Source organism: Pseudophryne corroboree, chromosome 1 (assembly GCF_028390025.1).
Source record: "Pseudophryne corroboree isolate aPseCor3 chromosome 1, aPseCor3.hap2, whole genome shotgun sequence".
Taxonomy (NCBI): Eukaryota; Metazoa; Chordata; class Amphibia; order Anura; family Myobatrachidae; genus Pseudophryne; species Pseudophryne corroboree.
The window spans coordinates 863,627,205-863,638,414 of record NC_086444.1 but is presented as its reverse complement, the minus strand read 5'-3'; the positions used below and the strand labels follow the sequence as shown (position 1 = coordinate 863,638,414).

At 40.7% G+C, this 11,210-nt stretch overlaps 2 pseudogenes; one reads left to right on the top strand and one right to left on the bottom strand.

The window, feature by feature from the left end:
* Nucleotides 1-700: 700 nt before the first annotated feature.
* Nucleotides 701-819, bottom strand: LOC134934889 (5S ribosomal RNA; annotated as a pseudogene).
* Nucleotides 820-9,025: 8,206 nt separating this feature from the next.
* Nucleotides 9,026-9,145, top strand: LOC134936644 (5S ribosomal RNA; annotated as a pseudogene).
* The last annotated feature ends 2,065 nt before the right edge of the window (nucleotides 9,146-11,210 follow it).

Below are 11,210 nucleotides of genomic sequence, written 5' to 3'. Positions count from 1 at the left end.
GGACAGTGTGTTACCCTTGTTAATAAGGGAGTAAAACGGCAAAATTAGCCGTTTTAGATATATATATATATAAATATATATGTATAAATTTTATGCTGTCCTGGTTGGTGGTGCACCCAGAGCCAGAAAGTACATAGACTTGAAAAATGGGAGAAAAAGGAAGGCTCTTGTGTGGGCGCACTCTTTAGAAAGAAAATAAGTAATATATAACAATTCTAATGAATGCTTAAAACATAACTTTTATTAACATTGTTACAACGTGAATACCTTTCCCAAAGATCTATCACTGAAGATACGGATTTGAATATGTAATAAAATAAAAATTGTTCTGGTCTCTTTATTGTCAAGAGTATTTGGAAAGGTTGTAGACATAAATTAGTCATACCCCCATTTCCCCTGACCAGTACAGGATTTCTGTATTGATGGAACCACAGGATGGTCAAGACACAGTTATATATAAGAAAATGCTCATGGGCTGTAAATAACTAGAGTGGTGATCAGCAGTCACACCTCTAGGAATAGTACACCTGAATTACATGCAAATATCATGATTTGAGAAAAATATCATACAAAATTTATGGGCATCATGAAGTCAGAGAAAACACTAATATTATAAACACCGTGATAACAGGATTGCAGGATAGAATTAGTGGTGATACTGCTGTTGGTGTGTTTTTATCACATAAGTGAGGAAAACCCTTCTCTACAACACCAGGTATTCGCAGGCAGTCGCCTTTCCTGATACTGACCTGGCCCAACGCTGTTTAGCTTCCAAGATCAGACGAGATCGGGCTCTGACAGCGTGGTATGGTAGTAGAGAATTATGTGTACACCAATGAGAGTGCACCTATATAAGAAATATGAAATTTCAAGAAAGCAGAAAGGAGAGTAATAAGAAAAAGAGTCGTGAAAATATGTGGATCTGCTTTCCACGTTAGACCCGGTTCCAAAATTCCCACTACCGTGGTGCAATGTTCCGGGAATCGTGAATGAGAGTCCACGAAATTGGTGATCATAGGATATGTTGGTTGTAAGTGTTGGTGCTGTTCGCTTTAATAGAATCAAAAGGACCTCTTAACTGCTGCACACATTGTGATTGATCCAAACTCTGTATATCACATAACAAGGGAGGAAAAACCGATGGAAGATAGAGAAAGTCACAAAATAAGGGCACAGCTGAGTCTCTTATGAAATATAAATAATTGAAGCCTTTGATATATGAATTTCACAGAGCACACAACATAAAACACATACAAAAAGGGAAGAGAGTAATCCCTGTAAAAAAGATGCTGTTATCACGAAAATGACAAGTGTTTATAAGAGAGAAGAAACAATCAAATCCTAGATGCCAAACAAATATGAAAAGTATGTAATAAGTTATTAATAATTACTATACAAATCATTTAGTTTCTACAGCTTGGCCTTAGTTAGGAAAAGTACTAAGTACTTGATTGATATGCTGTAAAGACCCCTTAACAACACTATAATACACACTGGAGATGACATGTGTGATAGAGGAGACACGTTAGCATGAATCTCCTGAGGGTGTTGCTATCTGTGGCATGCAGCCACAAGATAGTGGGGCTTACGGTTCACGAATGAATAGAAGAGCCAAGGAGATCGAGCAGGTGTATTGGGCTAATGCCAGGATGGAGCTGTGTAGACGAGACCCCTTGCGGAAAACGCGTTTCACCCTAAGGCTTGTTCACTTCCGGGTTCCGTGTGGTCCGGTGGGGGGAACAGGCTTTTGTAACAGCAGAGAGTGAAATTAACCAATCAGGGCGTGTTGGCTAGCATTAGTGTTGCCACTCAGGTCCACGGTTGCTAGGAGACGGAGTTACGGAGGTTAGAACAAAAAGACGGAAATCCGATTGGTGGATGAAGAATCGCGGGATTGCGGACGCCATCTTAGATGGGGGAATTTTGAGAATTAAACTCTGGGCAGGCTTAGAGTTTCGCTGGATTAATGTACTGCTCGAAAGCATGATAAGATAACTTTAAATATATATAGGTGTCAAAAAGGGGGCAGAAAGAGGAGGAATATATCTAGATAGTATCTAACTAGGCAGATACCAGATGATGTAAAATGAAAATTGCTAGGACGGCATGAATAAAGAGAAATGTGTCTTAGAGGCTGGTGACGCCATGTTGATTAAGGGAAAAACTGAGGGCAAGTGCGTTAAATCAAGTATAGGGAAAAATAGTGTGGGAAAGAGGGGGGGAAAACCGGTTGAGGTCTACTGGTGGGTGGGTGTGAAGAGTGATAGGGGGTGATAATTGCATAGGGGTAGTGGGGATAAAATGAAAGGATGAAAAATGCTATAAAGTTGGTAAAGAGGTGAAAAAGTGCATGTAGGGACCGGGGAGGATGAAAAAAAGAAAAAATACATTAATGGAGACCTGTTAAACAGGTGAGAACGATGGGAAAAATGAGGTGCAAATCGACCAATAGGGATGTGATGTGGGAAGGGAGTGAGGGTTGGTTATACTGGATAAAGTCATGGGGTATGAAGGGAAGGTGAGATCATAAACGAGCTCTATAGGTATAATGATAGAATGTACACGATAAGGCTGGGGGAAGTGGCTGGGAATGGTTGTGAGAGAGAATATGTGGAAAAGGAGGGAAGGAGGGAACGGGGAAGGGAAAATAATAGGGATTGGGGAAAAGAAAGGAAAAAGAAAAGAAAAAGGAGTGTATTAAAATAATATAAAAATCAGTATAAAAATATCGTAAATGAGGATTAATGTGACGGGATAATGGATAAAAGTAGAATGGTTAGCAAATATTAAAAGTTTTGTTGAGACAAGGAGGTGTAAAATATATACATAAAAAATGTGTAGTGAAGAAATATATTGAGGATTTGAAAATTGGGACTAAAAATATTGTTAAGACTGGGGAAGGGTATCAGAAGAGAGGAATGGAGAAATCATAGAAAAACTCCATAATTGATGGTTTCATTAAGACCAAACGGTTTCAGGCTGTTCAGGCGAAAGATCCATTCACTCTCCTTTTTATATAGTTCTTTAGTTATGTCCCCTCCTCGTATACCAAGATGTACACGATCCAAACAAAAGGTCTTAAATCCTTTGATGGATCCGTTATGAAAAAAATGAAAATGTCTGGCTACTGATGTAAGCTGTTTCATCCGTGCCAGATCTCTGGAGGCATTGCGAATGTTTCCCAGATGTTCTAATATTCTCTCCTTCAATTTACGTGTGGTCATGCCTACATACTTCAAATTGCACTTGCAGGTTATGCAATAGATCACAGCCTGGGTATTGCAGTTGAAGAAATGTTGTAACTTAATCAAATGACCATATCTGTCGATGACAGTATTGGTTTGCAGGATCTGTGGGCATGATTTACATTGTCCGCAAGGGAAGGAACCTGTGATAGAAGGTTTTTTGGCACTGGAAGTAATCAAATGGCTATGCACTAAATGGTCTTTCATGTTTCTTGATCTGCGCCAGCTCATTTGTAGTGGGGAATCGAAGAGAGGTGCCAGATCTGGGTCCAGCTGTAAAATGGGAAGATGTCTAGTTATAGCTCCCTTCAGCTTTCTCCATTCGGGACAAAAAGTGCCAATGAAACGAATGGTGTCCTCCTGCTCAGTGCTTTTGGTCTTCTTTCCAAAGATCAGGTTTTCTCTTTTGGTTGCTACAGTGGCAGTATATGCCCATTTGAGTGAGCGTTTGCTGTAGCCTCTGTCCAAGAGGCGATTGGTAAGTTCCAAACTCTTGGTTTTGAAGATTAAGTCTTCTGAGCAATTGCGTCTCAGACGTAAGTATTCCCCTTTAGGGATGTTTTCAATGGTAGGGGGAAAATGGGAACTTGTTTGATGAAGGAGACTATTGGTTGCAGTCTCCTTGCGATATAATTCAGTTTCCAGAAAGCCTGCATTGGATTTATAGATACTGAGATCTAAGAATGGTACCTTTCTGAGCTAATAGAATGTGTCAGAGTGATGTTAAGGTCATTCTTATTGAGGATCTGAATGAACTCCATGAGCAGGCCCTTATCTCCATTCCAAATTAGAAAAACATCATCGATGTATCTCAGCCATAATATTACATGCGTGGTGTATTTTTCATTACAAGTGTTGAAAACGTAGAAGTGCTCCCACCACCCTAAGAAGAGATTTGCATATGTAGGTGCACATGCCGCACCCATTGCAGTTCCCCTATCTTGTAAGAAAAATTGATCTTGAAAAACAAAATAATTTTTGGAAAGGACAAAAGTGAGCAGCTGCAAAAGAAAATCAGAAAAGTCATTAGTGCCAATTTGGTCCAAAAAGAATTTAGCTGCTGTCAGGCCTTGGTGATGGTTGATACTGGAATAAAGTGCCTCTACATCTAGAGTCACCAGAAGGAAATCATTCCCAAAATGTATGTTGTGGATTTTCCACAATAGGTCAGCAGTGTCCTGTAAGTAAGATGGCAGATCAAGGACAAAATCACGTAAGTGTAAGTCCAAAAATCGGCTGGGCTGCTCCAAAATCCCACCATTGCCCGACATTATCGGTCTGCCCGGTGGCTGGTGAGTATCCTTATGAATCTTGGGCAGAAGATAGAAGATATAGGGTTAGGGTTAGGAAAGGCCCATGACTGTGATAAAATAATGACTCCATCTCCTGTCGGCATTCTAATTGTCGGGATGCCGGTGTCCCGACCACTGGTATAATGTATCACACTCCTTAAATCTTGTGTATTACATCCATTGTTTTTGATGTCTGTAAAGAGCCTTGAGTGCTGGAGAAAGAGAGCGCTATATAAATAAAATTATTATTATTATTATTATTATTACTATTATTATTATTATTATTATTAATAATAAACTAATGATGTCATAGGAGTGTAGCTAATGCTTATGGGAAATGGAAGCTTTTTCTGATGGATCTCTGGCAACTTGCATGGCGCTGATGTAAGTACTGATACTAATAATGTTGATTGCGCACACAGATTCTTGCATTAGCTGTAAGGAAACTGGCATTAGCTGTACAGAATCAACCTAGTGCTGATGTACTGTGTCAATCCTCCGGGCCGGCTCACTGGGCATGCATGCACTACTATTGCAAGATCTCCTGTGCAGCCCAGAGCCAGCAGCTGCCGCAGCCATGGTCAAAGCTGTCCCTGCTGTGGTGTATGGGCAACGACACCTGCAGCTGTCAAAATCCATAGCTGCAGGTTTCGGAACAGTCATTGCCACTGACCATTCATACATTGCCTCGCACATCGGTGCACTATCTTAACGGTAGCAGCACAGATAATGACAGGGGTGCATAGTCATTTGCCGGTAATCACTACTTTCTTACATGGGGGAGAAGCGATATCAGTGCACATAATATGCATTGATACCACTTTTCTCTTATAATGACACATAATACATTTTCCCCTTAATTCTTTAAAAAATGTTTGGACTTGTAAATATAAAAACTACTAAAAACAGTGTAACTGCTACAGATACCAGCAAATAACAAAAATATACAAGAAGTGATATTAACAACATACTTCACAGCTGCTCAATTATAGATGGGACAGTCCTGATTAGGAGGGACTGTCCCACCTTCCTGGCAGCCGAGATATTTGTGGGAGATAGGAAAATGTGTCCCGATGTGAATGCTGTGGTCAGGACAACCAGAGCCATCCCTAACCAATATGATGCCCCCTAGGCAAGATTTTGGCTGGTGGCCCCTAGCACCACCTCTGACCCTGCACCCCTCTCCCAGCACCATCACCGCTCACTCATAGCAGTGCTCATTTTGGTGCTCCTACCCCCTATATTTGAAATAGGAACAGTGCACACATTTGGAGTACAGCCCAAAAAGGGGCATGTTCTTGCTGGGGAGGGGCATGGCCACACAATAGTACCCCCACTTCAAATTACGCCACACAGTAGTGCAACTTTATTCACATTTTATCATGTGATAATAGGGGTCATTCCGAGTTGATCGCTAGCTGCTTTCGATCGCTGCGCAACGATCAGGCAAAAAAACTGCACTTCTGCGCATGTGTTTGTGGCGCAATGCGCACGCGCATCGTACTGTTACAGCGAACGATGTAGTTTCACACAAGGTCTAGCAAAGCTTTTCAGTCGCACTGCTAGCCACAGAGTGACTGACAGGAAGAGGGCGTTTCTGGGTGTCAACTGACCGTTTTCAGGGAGTGTTCGAAAAAATGCAGGCGTGCCAGGAAAATCACAGGCGTGGCTGGGCAAACGCAGGGCGTGTCGTAACGTCAAAACAGGAACTGAACAGTCTGAAGTGATCGCAAGCGCTGAGTAGGTCTGAAGCTACTCTGAAACTGCACAAAATTATTTTGTAGCCGCTCTGCGATCCTTTCGTTCGCACTTCTGCTAAGCTAAAACACACTCCCAGTGGGAGGCATCATAGCGTTTGCACGGCTGCTAAAAACTGCTAGCAAGCGAACAACTCGGAATGACCCCCAATGTCTCTTATTCACATTACATCACACAGTAGTACCACTTTACCTTATATACGTTACTCCTCACAGTAGTGTCCGTTATTCACATTACATCACACTGAATTGCTCCTTAATCACATTACACCATACCATATTGCTCTTTATTCACATTAGACCACACAGTAGTGCCCTTTCTATACATTACTCCACACAGTAGAGCACATAATGCCACACATAATAGCACACAGTAATGTCCCTTACACATATGACACACATTATTAATGTCCTTATAAACATAATGTGCCTAACACATTATGACAACCTTTATTAATGCCCTTATACACATAATGTCCTTACACATATGCTGCATATTATTAATACCATTATACACATAATGACACATATAATGTCCCTTACACATATGCCACACATTATAATGCCCTTATACACATAATGACATACATAATGCCCCTTTCACATATTCTGTGTGAGACTGTGGCAGCATCTGCATACAAAATGCTACATTACAGTGATTTCCAGGAATACACTGTAACGTAGCATTTTGTATGCAGATACAGCTGCAGTCACACACAGAATATAGGCATGCTGCATGTCATTTTAATCAGCAAAAGCTTCTTGTGCCCTTAGGCATACCAAGTATCCCCCCCCCTTAACCCACAAACCTCCCCCCCCCCTTTCCCCCCCCCTTCTTCTCATCATTAATATATTTTCCCTCAGGCACACTTTCTCCACTATTACAGTTTTTTCACTGTACGATATAATAACCCAACATTTCACTCTCTCATTATCACACTCACTTTAATCATTATTTACAACATTAACTTACTCACTATCAAGCACATTAAGGACACACTATGCTTAGTTTGCAATCTGCCAACTAACTCTAATTTTTAACATCCATGTACACTGATATGCACATATTTATTTCTATATCACACTTACTAAAATTACTAATCAAGAATTACCACTCAGATTATTATATAAACAATTATTTTATTTACTGAGAACTGTGTAATTAAAAAATCCTCATCAAAGAGGTATATACAATAACATCATTTTAACAATACAAATGCCACCAAATGGATTCATATTAGTATGAAGATTATCATCTGTATCTTCCTTCTACTTCAACTAATATCAGATAATAGATCCATGGATAGGCATAGCCAAATGTCCATCACTACCTAATGTCCAATGAGTATTTAGCACTGCCCTTAAATAAGGAACTCATACGGATCACAGTACGTTCTGTGATCAAGCTTTACTGCGAAACGTACGTCACACACTCCGTGATCACGTGGTGCGCACACGTGATCGCGACAACCGGAAACCAGGGACAGTTACCCCGGCAACGGCGCCTAGCCGTCGAGACAAGGAGGACACACCGCGACTACACGCTGCATCTGGAGAGCAGCGGCTCCACGCGGACTACAGCTGATAATCTCCCCGCACCCTCCACATAGAAGTCAGCACACGGCTTCACTTCCAGCGCACCTCCAGAGCCAGTTACTAGCGGTGATCGGCCGCAGACAGCCTCCACAGCAGGATCGACAGTGGTATCGTATGAACATATACCCTGTACCTCATACATATGTAATATTGCCTTATTAGGATTATAATTCACTTTAAAGGCGATGCACTGATAGGTTGTCTATATTCTGGCTGCTCCAAGAGGTGCTGGAGCTGTGAGGCATCCAACAGGTGTTTGGGAGCAACTTGGCACATGTTGGGAATTACTTGGTATTATTATTAGAGGTATTAAAAGCCAAAGAGCAGATTACTGTGCAAAGAACTTCTAGGCTGTGGTTTAACACCAACCTTGCAGCACACTGCTACTTAATCATTACTGCCCACTATGGCTAATGAATAATACCTTCAGCCGTCTATCTGCTCTTTCTTCCTCTTTTTCTCATTATAGCCTCTTAGACACATTATAACAAAACTATTTTGCTCAAGCATAAGAGGCTTATATATAGTGCGAATTATTGGCTGGTGATACAATTTTAGGGGCCACACATAATATTGGTGTTATTGCCCCATTAAATATCACCACTCTATTCTGTCTAAGTAATGTTGCAACATATTGCTAATTAATTATTATTATGCACATTACTGCCCGGCATAACCATTGAACAAAACTTTCAGCTGTTTATCTGCTCCTTCTCTTCTCATTATAGCCTCTTTTGACACATTGTAAGAAAAAAAAAAATTCTCAAATTTTAGAGGCCTATATATAGTGAGATTCATTGGCTGGCGATATAAAGTAAGGGGCTACATACACTATATTACTGATGGTATTGCCTCATTGAATATCACCATCCTATCCTGGCTATGCAGGTGGACAAGATATCCCCTTGTATATGACAACTGTCCTTATTATTAATTGTATAGTGGACATCTCTGCATATAATTCTTGCACATGATAATTGTTCCACTATCCCTTATTGGATTTTGCTGTAATCTCATTCCCTAGTTTTGGGCATAAATTCAACACAGAGATTTGAACACACGATTGACTCAGATCAATTGAAATATTTGTTCGGGCAATACGGGTATTGGGATCTACTGAACGGGCAGATAAAACTATTGCGGACATACCCCACTGGAGATGCCCGATCTCGTCTGATCTTGGAAGCAAAGCAGTGGAGGGCCGGGTCAGTACTCGGATGGGAGACCACCTTGGAAAACCCTGGTACTGCAAAAAATTCTTCTGCCCGATCTAGAGGGATCCCTATTAATACCAACTGGCACTCGGTTCTGTATGACTTATGATTTAATTCTCTACGCTAAAATAATCCTGAATAGGATTGCTGTAGAATAAATGATGGTCATATATTACGCAAAAGCGTCATTGTGATTACAGCAAATCCACTAGCCCTAAGATTTGGATTCTGGCTTTTTCATTGTGGTATCTGAAACCATATGAATTATTCTCCATATAGTGCTATATTTTCGCGTAGCTTTAATATTCACGGAAATTTTTCTCCTTAACTACCCTTTTTTGAACAAATAAAGTTATTTTTTACCAGAATTGATTAAAATATACCTATTCCTCTGAATTGAGTGCTCCCACACAAGAGTCTACTTTCCAACCTTCTTGTGTTGGTTTTCTCTAGTGCATACCAAATATCCTAGGCATTTGCCTAGTTTGCCTATACCCGGCTCTGAGGACAGCTATGGTGAAGTGTCCGCAGGGGTGGGGAAGAGTGTTGGGAGTATCCAAACTGCATCCTTTTTTCCTAGAGGTTAAGTTCCCAATTTACAAAGCTTAAATATTAGAACGTATGCTTACAATGTAGTGGGAAAGTACCCAAAAGGTGCTTTTGATCTAAATGAGATTTTGGCTATTGATACCATGTTTAATGTTGATACAAATCCTAAACCTCTGAGACTGACCCTGACAGTAGATATTTATGATGAAAAATGGAAAACATAAAATATGTGACGTTTTGAATGATTGTTTTCCTTAACCACTTAACTGATGATTTTTCCCTTCAAAACCGTTCATAACATTGTGCTTTTATTTATTTTGTAAATTTAATATAGTTGAAAAAGTATTTTTTAACATATTTATATTAGAGATGCGCGATGGGCACTTTTCATTTTTGTGTTTTGGTTCTAATTAGAGATGAGCGAGTTCGGTTTTACTCGGATTTACCCGAATCTCCTTATTGGCTTATGGACGTCACGTGTTTTGGTTAGCCAATAAGAAAAATCCAGAAACAAATATCTTGCAATAGTTCTGGCGTTAAGAACCGCGTAAATCCGAACCCGCTCATCTCTAGTTCTAATTCCCCGCTCGTGTTTTGGTTTTAGATTGGTTTTGCCAAAACCACCCTTTCGTGTTTTGGTTTTGGATCTGGATGATTTTTGAAAAAAACATAAAAATGGCTAAAATCACAGAATTTGGGGGTAATTTTGATCCTACAGTATTATTAACCTCAATACAATTAATTTCCACTCATTTCCAGTCTATTCTGAACACCTCATACCTCACAATATTGTTTTTAGGCCAAAAGGTTGCACCGAGGTGGCTGTATAACTAAGCTAAGTGACACAAGTGTGCTGCACAAACACTTGGCCCATCTAAGAGTGGCACTGCACTGTCAGACAGGATGGCAGATTTAAAACATAGGCCCCAAACAGCACATGAAGAAAAAGAAGTGCACCGAGGTTGCTGTATGACTAACCTAAGCGACACAACCACCTGGCCCATCTAGTAGCGGCATGCAGTGGCTGAATGTCGAAAGTGGCCCGCAATTTTTCAGTCCACTGACAGCAACTCCTGCACGACCCTGTAATTTTTCAAAAATTCTGCAATTGGTGAAGTTATACGGCAGTACCCCTGGTCTAATACAGCAGTACCCCTGGAATTATACGGCAGTGTCAGACAGGATGGCACTTTAAAAAAACCATGCCCCGGATTGTCTCCCAGACATTGAGACCACTGACTTACTGGCAGCACATGCTAAGGCCTGTAAATTATTTCCCTCTTCTAGGTATAAAGAAATGTCTCTTAATATTTTACACAGGACTTATTTATCGCCTCATAGACGATACCTGATAGGATTTGCTGACACGCATGCATGTTGGAAATGTGGCGCTCTCCAAGCGGATCTCTTTCATTGTCTGTGGACCTGCCCTATAGTTAGACAGTTTTGGATACATGTAAGGAACTACTTGATGGCTGATCTGGTGAATTATTGGAGATTGTCTCCAGAATGGGCACTTTTCGGCATTTTTTCGCCGGAACAGCGCCTCTCCCAGGG